The 16,451-nt window shown below is 37.0% G+C and overlaps 1 protein-coding gene across 13 annotated transcripts in view; it reads left to right on the plus strand.

Annotated features, from left to right (window-relative positions):
- The window catches only part of raly (RALY heterogeneous nuclear ribonucleoprotein), a 152,483-nt gene that overhangs the window by 7,681 nt on the left and 128,351 nt on the right, over positions 1 to 16,451 (plus strand). Inside the window, exon 1 of one of the 13 annotated variants that reach the window (XM_079628139.1) lies at positions 9,624 to 9,679. The exons of the other annotated variants lie outside the window; for them this stretch is intronic. The gene's annotated coding sequence lies outside the window, so the exon portion shown is untranslated. Of the gene's footprint in view, positions 1 to 9,623; positions 9,680 to 16,451 lie in introns of those variants that run through there. 13 annotated transcript variants of the gene reach the window in all.

The following is a 16,451-nucleotide window of genomic DNA, read 5'->3' on the forward strand; positions in this document are numbered from 1 at the left end:
AGCAAAATGCATGCTAACATTATTGTAGTGTGAAAAAATTGCTTACTAACTTCTGTGTAAATTTATATCCAAATGTACAACTTTGTCGCTGTGACTATGCAACATCATAAAACCTAGAATGAAAAATTATTTAAATGGAAAATAATACACACTATTTAACAGAAGATAATATCATTTTTTAATGTTAATCCTATAATAATAAAAAATGATATTATCTTCTGTTAAATAGTGTGTATTATTTTCCATTTAAATAATTTTTCATTCTCATTCAAATATTGGCCCCATTTTCTTTCATTGTAAGTTCCCCACCGTAACCCTGATTTTTACTTTTCTTAACTCTATAAAGCAAATTTTATACGTGAATCTCTAAATTATTAACAGCATAAAAACTTTGTTGCACACAATCTAGTTCATAACTTCTGCCCTCTGATTGATAGTTCATACATTTTAGCAAGAAAAAAAATCATTTTAGTATAATTAAAAAAAATATTTTGGTTGTGGTACACGTAATCACTGGAACATTAAGATGAACATTTACTCACCTGAAGCAACTTTTACTTGATTACTTGAAAAAAATATATTACAGGCGTTTAAGGAACGAAGTGATACAAAAAACATGCACAGTTGCACACAGTTTCTTTGTAGAATTTTTTTTCTCTCCATATTGTGTCTAAAGGTTCATTAAACCATTCAGGTCCATTTAAAAAAAAAAAAAATCTGCCTATTAATTTAATTTCATCTCTCAGGCAGGGCTAAATTAAATGAGGGATGAATCTGAATTTGAAAAAAAATTTGGTAATCAACATTATATGCCACAAATGTTGCGCTAACATGTTGTAGTTACGATATTCACAACCCCTTCTGTCGTGATATAACCATGGTTGGAACGGTGTATTGACCAATCAGCTTCCAGGAATAGAACAATCCATAATCTTACTTTTTGTTTACTTCCAAGACAGCTTTAAATTACTACACAGATCAGATATGGTGCTTCTCAGTACTCAAATGGATGCTTCCTCGTTTCCTCCCTCCTTCGTCCTCCAGCCCGTGACCCAGAATCCGATCAAACTCAGCCATCTTGAAGGGCATCTCAATTCTCTAATTGCACCGCAAGGAGGCCAGGAATGAGGAGCGAGGAGGAGTCATGAGCGAGGATACACGGGTGGATCCTTCCCTCGCATTCTAAGGGGTGGAGCTAAGACGCAAGGAAAGGCAGCGAGGATGCACAAATAAAAGATGAGAAGCACCCAATGGCATGCTTTTTCATTCAGGACTTTCATTTTATCAGGCATCTGCCAGTCAAGTCAAGTCACCTTCATTAATATAGCGCTTTTAACAAGATTGTTTCAAAGCAGCTTTACAGTGATAATAGGAGATTAAAGTAACATATTTTTTTGGCTTTACAGCAGCTCTAGGATAAAGTTATTGTTCAGCTAAAGTTAGTTCTTGTTTGATTCACTTCCTTTGCAAAGATCATTAGTTATTAACTTCAGAACTTAGTTTCAAACGAAAACATAAAACTTTTAATGTGTTCCGGCCGCTTATTTGCACGACAACAGTGTTTGGTGACTCGAGAACGCAAACCTTGAAACAGGTTCCAACGCGCAAGTTTTGAATTTGTTTTACATCTGAGGTGCATCATGTCTTCACGTATACAGTAAAAACTGGTTCACGGTTGTTCAGTTATGCAACATTTTTGTTACTCTCTGTATGTTCATACAATTGATTTACTCACCCTGAAGTCATCCTAGGTGTATATGACATTCTTCTTGCAGACAAATACAATCAGAGTTATATTAAAAAATGTCCTGGCTCTTCCAAGCGTTAAGGCCATTGCACACTGAGTCCGACATTTTCGTATGCGTTTTTTCGTATTCGTTATTCGGTGGCTCTGAATTGTCAAAGCACCATTCAAACACCATTCAAACTGCTTGTTACGGATTCGAAAAACGCAGAAAATCGAACCCCTTTCGATTTTTTTTATGACGGACGAAAGTTTCGGAGGCAGTGTGTAAGCGTGATTCACATAACGTGAGGTCGTATTTATTTTTTTACGTGCGAAAATTTCGGATGTGAATTGCGGACTCAGTGTGCAATGGCCTTTATAATGGAGTGAATGGGTATACTATATTTTTTTGGAAGTGCATCAAAGCGCATCCATCCGTGATAAAAGTGCTCCACACGGCTCTGGTGGGTTAATAAAAGCCTTCTGAATTGAAGCCAGGAATTTTTTTTAATATAACTCCGATTGTATTATGGGTGAGTGTGGCTTCAGGGTGAGTAAATCTTGGGCTAATTTTCATTTTTGGGTGAATTATCCCTTTAACAGTTGTGGTTTATGGTGGAGTGTGTGTTTATGAGAATTTATGTTTTATATGGCATTTGGGCTGGCTCATTGAGCTCGGCTGATATGGTGTGCATTCTGGGTAGATTTTGTACAGCTATAAATCTGGCATGACATGTGACAGTGGTTCAGATGTGGTCCTGTTGTATCTAGGGAGATGTAGCTGTGTCTTACCACCATCAGTTTGATTTAATTTCAGGTGCCCAGACCAGGGCAAGTGCATCCCCACAGTAATTCATCCTGACCCCAGTCTCAACTGACACCTGGATCAGTGCCAAGCATTTTGATACGATCAAGCCAGATCTGCTACTAGCTGGATATCAAATGTCCATCTGTGTAACATCAGTATAGAAAACGAGACGCAATAATCAGGGTTAAAAAAAATCCATCGTTATCATGTCTGCTTTGGACTTTAGAGGACAGTAAGACTATGGGCTTCAGTACATTTTAAGATAGATCAATTGATTTAGATCAAGCCATTAGGGAGTCATTGCTGTTCTGCAGTGATCTCTGTAACTTTCACTATAACTATGCATCTGTTGTAAAAGAAAATATTTCTATAAACTCCTTTTAAAAAATGTTTTCTTAAGCTCAGATGCGTAAACATTAATTATAGTTTCATGATTTTAACAATGGCATTGATTTGGTTGTCGTTTTTAAGAATTAATTAAAAGGAATGTAATTTAAAGTTTAATTAATTCTGCCAACTGGATGGAAATAATGAAAGTTTATTTAATTTTTTAAAGTGTAACAAACCACAACTAATTGCACAAAAAAAAAAAAAATGATCTCAATCTCTCAAACCAAAGTAATATTTGAAATGATCTCTATATCCATGTATTTTTTCAGTATTTTAGTATTTCATATTTAGAACTATATCATATTTCTACAATTAATGCAGTCATATTAATCTAATTATTATGTTTTAGCTGACTATGTGGATTGGAAAACTTTCAAAAAACAGTTAAAAATATATAGAAATAGACCTTTCGGCTTACGGTAATGATAACAAAATAGTATGTGTGAATATGGTATGCTATGCACTATAAAAAATGTATTCGCATCACTCATCAAAAAGGTATGTATTCATCTGTCAGCTCCTCTGATAATTATCCTCTCAAGTTTTAGATAGAACACATTTCACTTAAAGATTAAAAGGACTAATGTCTCATTGATTTCTTTCTGCTTGAAGCATTAAACACTTGTGTGTAAATTATTTATGAAGAAGAGACAGAACAGATCTCCTTGTATGGTGCAAGAGAAAAGTGTCTCTTTTTGAAAATATCTGAAAAGAGAAATTGACTAACGTGACTTCTATGCCAAGCACATATCATTCGGAGTGTTTTAACATGGCTGTCGGTTCATGGCCGTTTGCAAAGGGCTGAATGGGTAAGAATGAAGATGTATTTTCACATTCACTTGTTGTCCCACTGGAATGGGAAAGGCCACTGCCTCATTTTAAATCAGTTACCGACCGCAAAATGATTCTGTGGTTTTTCATATGTAGAGGCCATGTTAGGTGGGGTAATCGTGAGTTTGTATTAGTACATGATTTACACTGTCACATTTCCATTTTATTTGTCTATTACAGTGGTTCATAACTTGTGGATTGTGACCTAAAAGCATGTCAAAGGTCTGTTTTTATGAAGGCGCGCAGGGAGAAATCAATGTTAAATGCATAAAATGAATGCAGCTCTCAATATAACCATGATTAAATAGGATAGCAACATAAATAGGCTTATCAACTTGCAAGAGAGGACAACATATAGAATCAGAGAAATCTGAGAACCTTCAACATGCCTGAAATACTGTGATGAAAGAGCAAACACTTAAATAGATGACACTAATGGCAGATCTGGCAGAAATCAAAGCATATTGGCTCCTGATTTTGTGTTCACACAAAAGGCTTTATTCATTGTGCTTTTAGCGTAATAACCAAAGTGGTATGAAAATGGCTTGAAAGAGAGTTGATGATCGAGCAAGAATCCTGTGCGTACACTGTTTGAGGATAATAACTTTTTTGAATCATTTTATGAAGGTGGGCTGGGTGCTCCCAAATGTTTATTTCTTTGTAGTTCTGGGTGTATCATATTTACACAGCCATAGTAATGTTTTTTCTTTTAGTCCATAGCTGTAACCTTTAAGGCCATTTCCTCTGAGAGTGCAGTTGTAAAAAGGTGAATGTTTAGCAGATATATGCAAGTTTCTTCCTTGACAATGGGTGAAAAATAATACATCTTGTTTGCAGTGGTACAAACCTTTCTCCAATAATTTTATATGAATTTTTTCTTGTCTGCAATTTACTTAAACTAATAAATTGTAATGAAACTTTAATGTTTTTGTTATTTTATGGTTAGTTTTCTCTTTCGGTTCAACCGCTGTCATGGTGGAGCAACGGTTTGTAGGAAATCTGGCAGAGAAAGTTAGTTAACGTTCAATGGCATAGACTTTAACCGTCACTCTACCACTCCCTTGAGTACTAATGTCTTTTACCATCATCATAACTGTTTGTATAATTTGACAGGAGGCCTAAAATGTGTTTGCCAAGCATTGACATCTGCGTACTCACATGTTTTCTGCCGTATGTTTCAGGCTATTGCGCTGCAATAATATGTGATAAATATAGTCAAAGTAGGCCGTTTGCTTTTGGGTTTTATAAATCAGTCAAAGAATAATGCTTTCTAAGAAAAATTCAACAGTATTTGCTCAAATGATTGGTTTCTGCAGGTTTCATAACACGTGGATGCTTCACTGGCGTAGTCAAACTGTGAACCTGATAATCAATAGGAGAGCACAGAGCTGTGAAGTTGACTACAAAATACAATATATATATATATATACGGTAAATATATAAGCATTATTCCATTGTTCCTCAATGTGTTGTTCATTGCACCATATTCTGTTATTTGCGGTGATAAAAGAACATGGAACATGCAAACACAAAACTATCCAGATTGAAAAACAAATGAGTTGAAATTACCACTTAGAGTTGTTTCCACAATCCTTTTTATCCATAGAAGCAAGCTGTCTGGAGAGTTATTGGGCCCGGAGTCACAAATGGATAGCTTTTGAAGTGCAAAGGATGCTGAAACATCAGACGCTTATTTCTTTATATATTTATTTGGTGTATTTTGTTGCAGATTGCTGTATGTTTTCAGTAGCTTTTTGGCTTATTTCGTCATTATTAGAGTAAAGAACATTCAGATTAGAGTAGAGGCCTCTTGAAAGCGCTATTGTTGTCTAACGAAACTGAACTACTGCTATGCAATATCAATGCCTTTTTGTCATGTGACCATGTTACTGCTGTTTGTATAGACCTGGCAAAGAAGCTAAAAGAGAATTTATCTCTTATTTCCTCTTTTTTTTGTACTAATATAAACTGAAGCAAACAATACAAAGAATTCTTTGTTAAATGGAAGGGATGTCCACATACTTTTATTTCTATAGTTTAGATGAAATGGAACCCAAATCCTGAACTGTAGCTTTAAACCATAAATTAATGTTGATATTAAATAAAAAAGCTATTTTTTACTAAATACTAAAGCGCTTGGAAGCTAACAGCGCAGCGCTTCTGGGTTGTACGTCAGAACGTAGGCTCACCTGACTGACGCTGGTCATGTGTCTGATGCGTGTGATACTGGCCAATAGTGAGCCTACGTTCTGACGTACAACCCCCTGCACTGTTACACTACGTGAATTCACTCAGAGGCCCACACAGAAGAAAATTAATAGTTGAATAAAGTTGTTATTTTGGGGGTTTTCTTACACAAATTTTTTTCTTGTCGCTTGATAAACTTATGGTTGAGCCACTGTAGTCACTTGGACTATTTTAACGATATCTTTACTAACTTTCTGGGCCGGCAAGTTTTAATTACAATAGAAGCCTATGGAGGAGTGAGACGGCTCTCAGATTTAATCAAAAATATATGTTTTTTGTGTTCCGAAGATGAACGAAAGTCTTTTGGGGTTGGAACAACATGAGGGTGAGTAATTACTGACAGAATTTTAATCCTTGGTTGAACTAACCCTTTAGACGTTTGATTGCAGACTTTGGTTGCAAACCTGAGCACATTTATTCAGATCTGAAACTCAAGAAGAGGAAAGATTATTATTATTATTATTATTTGGGTCTTTTTCTCAGCAGATGAAATATGGGTAGTCTGCATATTCTCTCAATTTGTTCTGCTGTCTTGGAGAAACAATTGTAGAGATGTCATTTTTGATTTGATCTCTCTACAGGCACAAATTTGTGAAAATGGGATTTTGTTTTTTGTCAGGCTAAATAGAGCTATGTATGTGATGTGTCTTAAGTTTGCATATTCATGCCATATGAAATTAGCGGTAATGTTTCTGCTCCAGTAATGCATCTGATGGGCCTTGCTGCCGCGATGAGGAGTGAGATAACAGTGTCTGACTGACTCCAACTGCCACATCAGATTTTCTGACATTGCTTTGACCCTCAGACGATGTCTGTCCGATCCAGTGGCCTTGCCTGTGTTTTGCGCATTTGTTTGACAAACACTTGAGGGGAGACGATGATAAGAAACATTGGTTGGACTGTTTCACGGACTGATCTTTTCTGATTTGCTTTGCTCTCCATAAGCCTCATTTCTTGTTCTGTATCAGAAGGGAAAAGGAGCATCATACAGCACATTTTCTTAAAGTAAGATAAAAGAGACTTGAGAATGTAGACTTCATTTCACACTGTCAGTGATTTCAGAGGTAAAATCCATTTATTCACTCATCCGCTGACATCTCGCAGAACTAAACGCTTTGAAGTAGCTTGTTGTTGTTGTCAGAAATTCCAAGCAGAACACAAAATATATAAAACCGTGTACACAAAGATATATGATGTTCCATCTGAGTACACAGTATGAGGCTGAGGCTAATAAAATGTGCAAAACTTAATTAACTTCTATTACTATTAATTTTTAATGTGCCTGTCCATTTGAAATGTTACTATTCTGGCACTGTGAAGTTCAGGTCTTTCATCTCTTTCTTTTACAATCAATAATTTTGCTTTGAAGAGTCGTGCCATATCTTACAGCTCAGACAAATGTGGCTCATTAGCAGCAGGTTTCTGAAAGTAAAAACAGTAAGGACTGAAGTAATTAAAATGCTCGGGGCAAATCAATAGAGATTAATGTTAGTTTAATAGTCAACCTCCTTTCTCTCCCTGTCTGTGAATGGGAACGACACATTATATCTTTCCGCAGTACAATAGCTGCAAAGTTTTAAAATATCACACACAAGACTTGTTCAGTCATGACGTCAATTTGTAGGCCAAACCAGAAAGCTAATTTGCCTCGGCTTCTCTTGGGATATTCTAATGGGTTTTTAGAATAGCAGTGATCGATTTATTTGCAAAGTAAGAGACTTTACGGCACACAAATACACACGGCCATATTTTTTACATCAGATTTGGATTTTTAATCAGCCAAGCAAACATTTTTACTGAATAGACATTCTGTCAATATTTAATAATAAGTTAAAGGTACACTGTGTAGGAATGTCTCCTATCTAGCGGTGAAATTGTATTTTGCATTCAAACGAATAGTGCTCTCTAGCTCCTCGCGTTTTCAAATGCATGTTGCAAATACGGTAGCTGTTATGTACCAAGAAGCTATGACAACATGTCTTCTAATAGCACTTCATCGAGTTTTCTTTCGGGTGATGAGGTTCATTATTTCAGACAAACTGGAACTTGACACAACATTATGAAGTACCGTGCAGTGCAGCCTTTCAAATTTGCAGGGACAGTGACAAGTGCCTCTCACTGATCTCCTTGTCCGTCTCAGCTGGTTTCAGTCACGTGACCCTGGCTCTGAACGCAAACGTGTTGTGGAAACACATTGAGGTAGACTAGTGCTTTTTGTCTCTCTCTGCTATTATAGTTTTTCAAAATGGCGGAACGACATGGAAGCCTCCTTGGACTTACCCGTCCAATGTAAATAAAGGTAAGAAATTCTTCGCTTATGTGGATAAGTCAGATAATTGGCAGAGGTAATTTTACACCAATGAGGACATATTTATGGATAAAGACATTGATTTTAGCTAATAAAATACTTAAAAAAAATACACAGTGTACCTTTAATAATTTAATATCTAAAACATCTAGTTCAGTTATGAGGGTGCGGGCTGATAGGTCCTTTACATGCAATCTCAAGGCAATCAGATCATTGATGAATAACCAAACATACTAGAATGCATACAAGTAAATGTATTAGTAATTGTATGTTATATTTACACACTTATATGTGTAAATGTAATATATGAATACCTACAGTGGGCAATATACCAGTAGACACGATAAACCGGTAGAGAAATGTGTCAACCGGTAGTGATTTTGGTCACGGTTATCACGGTTACGCTCACGTGACATTGCCATGCTGTGCGTCAGGAAAGCTTCTATTGTGAATTATCATTATTGTGAAATAAAATTACTCAAATCAAGATTAATGTGCCCACCTGATGTAAAGGGACAAAACAAAAGATAAACGGATTTGTTGTGAATCTGCAGCATCTGTGGCAGTAGGGGTCAATATAACGTCCATGGCCACTGAGATGAAGAAGTGCCAGCGAAACTGCTCTTTTAATGTACAGTATCAATAACCAATGAGTTTATGATGTTAGCCACCACTGATTCCAGTTTTAGCATGCAAAGTAGAGGACACTTTAGAACAAAATGGCAAGGTTCACATTGTCCGTTTTTGGGATTGACAACCGCATGTACTTACAGGTGTGAGTCTCGAAATGTCCCGTTCACACAGCAACTTACAGTAGCGTCTCAAATACTGTCGTCTATGTGTCATGATGATGGCAACGTCCTGAAATGTCTTATCACTTTTAATACAACAAGAGTCCAATGGAGCTGCGAGTTCATCCATTATCTTCATTATCCGACAGCAGTTATTATATCTGGGTGGAGAGCGGATCATTTGAGTCACGTGTATGTGTAGCACACTTGTATTAAAGGGGTGGTAAAATGCCATTTTCACAAGATGTAAAATAAATCTCTGATGTCCCCAGAGTGTGCGTGTGAAGTTTTAGCACAAAATACCCCACAGATATTTTTATATAGCATGTTAAAGTTGTCATTTTTTGAGGGTTTGCAAAAACGCACCGTTTTGTGTCTGGCCCTTTAAATGCAAATGAGCTGCTGCAGAGGGCGGGGTTTCAAGAGCTTGTGTGTGTTAGCAGCTGCGATTACCTCACACAGACACACTAAAATGGCAGAAACTGTTCTGCCTTTAATGTTAAAACGGAGTCAGACAAAGATGGAGAGACTCAAGAAGAAGTGACAACATGTAGAATGCAACAGGACGTCTCTGAATGGTTGATGAATTTATGTTGCTGATGTGGAGTTAACTATCTTCAATTAGGATATTCTGTCATGATAATCTATAAATCACTCGTATAGGAACTGCTGTGAGATGCACACAGAGTGACTTTCTATTGCATGTGAAAAGATGGATGCTAAAGTTTGAGCCGACTCACAAATGTGCTCTTATACAACAACTCTTCCTCTTCTCAACATGGACTGTGTGTTCCCGGGGGCGGGGCTTATGTACATTTTAGGGTTGCTGATGTCACTAACCCGGGAGGAATGTCGTGTAGTCTAGTGTTGTCAAAAATATCGATATTTCGATAAATATCGATACTGAAATATCTGAACGGTACCAATACTAATTTCCCGAAGTATCGATACTAGCCGAGCGGTCACTTTCACTTCTCTCCAAAGGCGCGTTGACAAACACCACACGTGACGCACTCGTCTCATTCGCTCTGGTTAAATAGCAAAAGTGAAGTGAATGGAAAGATGGCGAGGGCGGCGCCCCCGCGACCGGCTTTGGTTGATTGATAAAGAACACCGCGAGCGGGCATGTCGGAGAATAGCGCGGACACGCGTAAAAACACACCGCGAGCGGGCATGTCGGAGTTGGAGAATAGCGCGGACACGCGCTACACACCGCGAGCGGGCATGTCGGAGTCGGAGAATAGCGTGGACACGCGCTACACACCGCGAGCGGGTATGTCAGAGAATAGCGCAGACACGCGCTTCACACTGCGAGCGGGCTGCGGGCACCCAAAAGATTGTTTGACAATCAATAATCCCTCTCATCACTCATTTTTTTAAATTATTGTATAGGTGAAAACAGACTTAAGGAACAGGCTCCAGGGGTACCATTTAGCAAGCATAGGCTACGCTCAGCATCAGGAGTGTTTGTTGTTTGGACAGACCTTTCCCCACTGTGCCTTCATTAGCGATTATCATCAATTTGATTACACAGATATTAATTAAACTAAACAGCTAGACAATGGCATCTCTGAATTCAATAATGAAATGCCTTTAACTGAAAATTTAATGTTTAATCTTATTATTATACATTACTGACACTCTATCCTCCAATTTGATACTGTTAAGTGCTTTTTTGTTACAGTAGGCTATATTTTAATCTTTGATAACAGTAGGTTATACAAATACAACGGGTCATGTTAGCCCTGGTCCAATTAAAAAATATTAACAGACATTTTTGTTCATGTAAAATATACCTCATTGTCATGTTCTAGACTTGTTATATTTAGCTTTCAATAAAAAAAATACCCCCTTAATATAGTGGCAGTTTTTTTCTCTGTGGTATCGAAAATGGTATCGAATATCGATATTTTTCAAGGTATCGTATCGAAGTTAGAAATTCTAGCATCGTGACAACACTAGTGTAGTCCCTACCAGCCGTTTGTTGTAGTACTTTTCTTTAAAAGCAAATATCTTCCTTTGCTTTGAACTTTGAGCATTGTAACTTTGCAGATGTTGTTTATGCTCAAACAGCAACATTACACCAACTAAAGTTAGAAAAGTGAAATCATACTCAACCACCCCTTTAAGGTATATTAAGTATTAAGGAATCAAACACAGGAGGACTAACAACCGTATTCTGATGCTGTGTAAACGTGGCCAATGAGCTCCAACACCACTGACAAGTGCACTGAAAAGTGATTCTTTGATCGGTTCCCACTGCAACCCTCTCAGTACTCCTGACATGTTTGTTTTCCCCTCTAGCAACTATCAATAGTGTAACAGATGTAAAATCGCCCTGATAGGCTCGTCTGATGCTCATTTATGATGCCCTCTGGGTTTCATCATGGGCTGCAGCTGAACAGATTCAGAAGCACATGCTCGCTTCAAAATGAAAAAAGATCCGCAAGAAATGAATGAGACGATTAGAAACAGAACCGTATCTGTAAGGTATTGAGCATTAATTGCTGGCGTGTACATGTGGGACATTTCCTCAGTGGCGAACTTTCTTTTTGGCAGATCATTATCTAATCCCTGGGCTTTTTGCTAATCAGTTTTTTCTCAGGAGCTCACCATCTCTCCCAAGGGGACTCTTCTCTTCTCTTCACCTCACTAATGATGTTTTGAATGATGAGGGAAGAGCACACCATATCTAAGCTAATTATTCAAAAATAAATGCTGAAATAAGCATTTGGGGAGGTTGCTTGTGTTTTGACAGTATGAGGCAGTTAGCAGAAAATTGCAGACAGCTGTAAGTATAAAATATATTACAGGTGGAAAAATCTTTTTATTTTTTTTTATACAGAATCATGATAGAGTATGTTTTATTCACTGTGTATGTGACTGTGTATATGTATGTAAAACGTGTGCAAATGATTGATGATTCATCAATAAGTTTGCACTTAATTTAATTCTACATTTATGATCAAAGTTAGATTACAATTTGATTCTCAGTTCAGAATGTTAAACCAAAATGTTTATTTAAATAATTCAAAATAATGTGTTATTGCTCAAATTGGGATATTTTCTACATTTAAAATCAGCCCATAACATCTGTATAGGAGGTGTTTGTTATGTTTCATGTTGTTTTGAGAGCATTTAACGAGTAAAAAATACATGGACGAGTGTAAGAACAAATTAACCTTTTTTGTAAATCATTTTGCATTAATCTCTTCTGTGCTCATAAATGCACAACTTATTAGACCTAGTGTTTGGAAAGCAGACTAAAGTTTAACTTTTTATGAGGTGGGCTAGTTGCCTGTAAGACAGAAAGAAAACAAGTACTTGGACTGTCCGAATGTACACATCTGCCACACAAGTGTCACTTAGGAATCCACACATTATGCTCAAATATCATGTAGTGAGTATCCGATATCTCAGATGCAGAAAGACAGAAACAACTGCTTCTTTTAGGAAAAATTTAGAGAAAATTGAGACTTTTTTCTGCTTCTCAGATTTTTTTCCTGAGGAAAAAAATCTTGTAATTTTATGTTTATCTTCAAGAGATCTCATCTCAAAAATGTCACAAACAGTACTCCGATTTTTCAAGATATCAAGAAAAAAAAATCTAGTTCTTCAAGTCAAGTCCCCTTTATTTATATAGCGCTTTATACAATACATATTGTTTCAAAGCTGCCTTACAGTAAAATAATTTAACAAGAAAATGATGCAATGATGCAAACAGTTAATTTCAGCTGTAAAGCAGCTCTAAAAGAAAATAGTGTCATTGTTCAGCTAAAGTCAGTTCAGTGTTTATTCAGTTCCACTGTAAAGATCATCAATTGTTAAATTAGTTAATTTCACCTATAAAGCAGTTCTGCAAAAAATTATGTCATTGTCCAGCTCAGTTCAGTTCACATACAACAGCGTCAGTTCAGTCAGATAAAGATACAGATCAATAATATTGTTGAATATTAAGTGTCCCCAACTGAGCAAGCCAGAGGCGACAGTCGCAAGGAACCCAAACTCCATCAGGTGACAGAATGGAGAAAAAAACCTTGGGAGAAACCAGGCTCAGTCGGGGGGCCAGTTCTCCTCTGTCCAACGAACAAACACTGTGTCATTATGATTCAGGCTCCATCACAAGTCAGAATTGTGGATCGGTAGCATTTCATCCAGTTCCTTATGCTTGAAGATCGGATTCATCACGCCAGTATGGAGATGAAGCTGCCATATGGGGTCTGTGCAGAGGACCTGTCTGGTTCTTGTAGTCTTTGCTGAGGATCTGTTTCGGTGACTGTCGTGTCGATGAGGCCTTCACAGGGAATTGTCTAGTAGACAAGGTGACTTGACTTGACTTGACTTGACACGGTCTCTGCTGACATTCAGGGATTGGTTGTGGTTGTGTCTAGGTGCAGGTCCACCATATGATCCGGATACGGAATGGATACGGCTGACTATGGTAACCTTGGGATAAACCGAGACTAATATCAGTGTAGATGCCATTCTTCTCACGATGTACCAAGTACATGGGTGTTCTAGGAAGTGTTCCCAGTTCTGGCTGACCTAATTCCTGCAGCCTAACAATCCTTTAACGGATGTGAATTATAGATATGTGATAATGGGTATGCCATGGGTAAATAGATGTGTTTTAAGTCTAGATCTAAACTGACACAGTGTGTCTACCGAACAATGGAAGACTGTTCCAGAGTTTGGATGCTAAATAGGAAATGATCTGCCAGCTGCATTATCGGCCAGAATTTTGAGATTGCAAGACGTGAAGGATTATAATGCGCTAAGAATGCTCAAGTATTGAGGAGCTTAACCAATTAGTGCTTTGTAAGTAATTAGCAAGATTTAAAAATGTATGCCATATTTGATAGGGAGCCAATGCATTGTTGACAGAACCGGGCTTATATGGTCATACTTCCTGTTTCTGGTAAGAACTCGAGCTGTTGCGATTTGGACTAGCTGGAGTTTGTTTATTGAGCGTGCAGGGCAACCACCCATTAGAGCATTACAATAGCAATAATCTAGCCTTGAGGTCATGAACGCAAGAACTATCTTTTCTGCATTTGTCATTGAAAGTTCTTCCAACATCAAATAATTTGACACACATGAATTGTATAGCTCCATGCTCTTCTGTGTCTTTTTAACATCTGAGACAACTTTAATAAAAACAAAGCTGAGAATAAAGTATAAGAAAATAATGTGTACCCCTTACAAACAGTAGATGGCACACCTACCTTTAAAAGTGCTAATCCTATTAAAATCCATAACCAGCTCTATTATATCACTATGTATGCACTGATTTATATTATTAAACATACTTAATGATTAAAAGGTTCTGCTGTATTTTTATGCTTCTCCACCATTTAGGGGAATCCATTAATTCTCTGTATCAGCACCGAAATGCCAAACAAAAAAAGAAGAAAAGGCCTCAGGCTAACTCTGTGTGTCAAAATGGCTATAATGAGCTCTGCAGTCTGACCTGGTTCATTCAGAGGACTTACCAAAAGAGGATAATATAACTACCACACCATTCGGTTTGCCAATAACAGCTTGGTTAATGGAAAAGGCCAAAGCAACTTGGCAAGTCAGCAAAGCAATTAGCAATTAAACATTTTCAAAGTTGTTTTTAATCTGCATCAAAGTCAACTCTTACCAACAGATGCCACCTCAGATTTCTGAGCCAAGTTGATTTATATCAGCTTCCAATATACACAATTAAGTACATTTGTTTATTTTATTATTACAATTATTGCACAATTATAGTAGGTAAATAAATAGTTAGCCATGGTATTATGAGATATACTATGGTACTGACTGCATGTTTACTAAATTCAAGTACCATGGTATGCATGTGGTACTCTTCAAGAATACCTACTAGCAGGCAAACTGTTTTGATTAATTGTCTGATCGTGGTTATTTGATCTAATTGCAATCATTTGAGATAACTGCAATAATTGTGCAGTGTGGCGAGCAGGACGAGGTCGAGGGACGTGAGAGATACGAGAGCGGTGCGTCGCGCAGGTGTCGCTCATTATTAATCACGCCACCGGTCTCGCGCCGTCCTCTCACGTCCCTCGACCTGGTCCTGCTCGCCACATGCAGTTTAAAAAGTTCTATCACATTTTGCTATCCAAATAAGGGAAATTTAAGCGCTTAAAGAAATGCCATCAAATGCACAATATCGTGTCTCCTTTTTTCTATGAAAGATTAAAAAATATATAATCAAAAGCGCACAAAGTAATAAGGTATACAAATATATTTATACATAATTATGGTTTGTGGGTTTAATCAGACTATGTTGTATTATATATATATATATATATATATATATATATATATAATTTTTTTTTTTTTTTTTTTTTTACAGCATTGAAGTAAATTGGGCCTATTTAGTTGTATTTTTTATTTATTTTTATTATTAATATATCATATATATATAAAAGTGACATGAACAAAATAAGAATTAAATTAGTTAATTATAATTATGTATATGACAATTACCCTTCAGCACAAAATTGATGATTGCGAAAGGCCTACCTATACATGTACAAAAATGAGGATTTTTAAAGTATTGCGAGTACAGTTGTGATTATTCACATTTATTGTGAATTATTTCATTCTATTTTTTTTTGTTAAAACGTACTTACTTGGGCTGTGTCTGAAAGCTTAAAAATGTTTCTTTCAGAGGATGCATTCCAAGGTAGAAAGGCATCAAGGCACGTCCAAATCCAATGTAAGCTTCACTTCCTGTCTCCTGAGATACCTTTATATAATCGGTTTTTAAAGGCAGAATAGATGTATCATTCGCTGTCTTTGATATCCAACAATCCTTTCCATTCTTTGACAGTTGAGCTAGAAAATAAAGATGGCGTCTGAAAGTTGAGGTTGGTGGTCAGTTTGTGTGTGAATGTACGTTTTTGACCAACGTTTTCCACTTTCAATATAAATTCTAGCTAGAAAGTACAATTTGAAATCACTCGATAACAGTACTTTCTAATGTCACAGATTCAACACACATTAGGTACACACATTATGTAGATCAGGACACAACCTCCGTTAAGATGCATGTAGAATACAAGTTTAAAATGCACATAGCATGCCATTGTTTGAAGATTATACCTTTTTTCTGGCCATATGAGGCTGTTGTCTATTCTCTTTCCTCTGTTGTCTTGTCGCACTGACCCTGAGAGGGTGAATGAATCGAGTCCACTGGCATAACTGTCACTGTCTGATCCAGTTTACTAATTACCCCTCTTGTGCTGACTGTGTCCTTTTCATGTTGCGCGTGCTGTCTGAGCCTATTTGTGTGTCTAAATGAGTAATCAATATCAAATGTGGCAGTATTACCTGGTCAATACG

This window comes from Phoxinus phoxinus, assembly GCF_949152265.1.
Source record: "Phoxinus phoxinus genome assembly, chromosome: 11".
In the NCBI taxonomy this organism is placed as follows: Eukaryota; Metazoa; Chordata; class Actinopteri; order Cypriniformes; family Leuciscidae; genus Phoxinus; species Phoxinus phoxinus.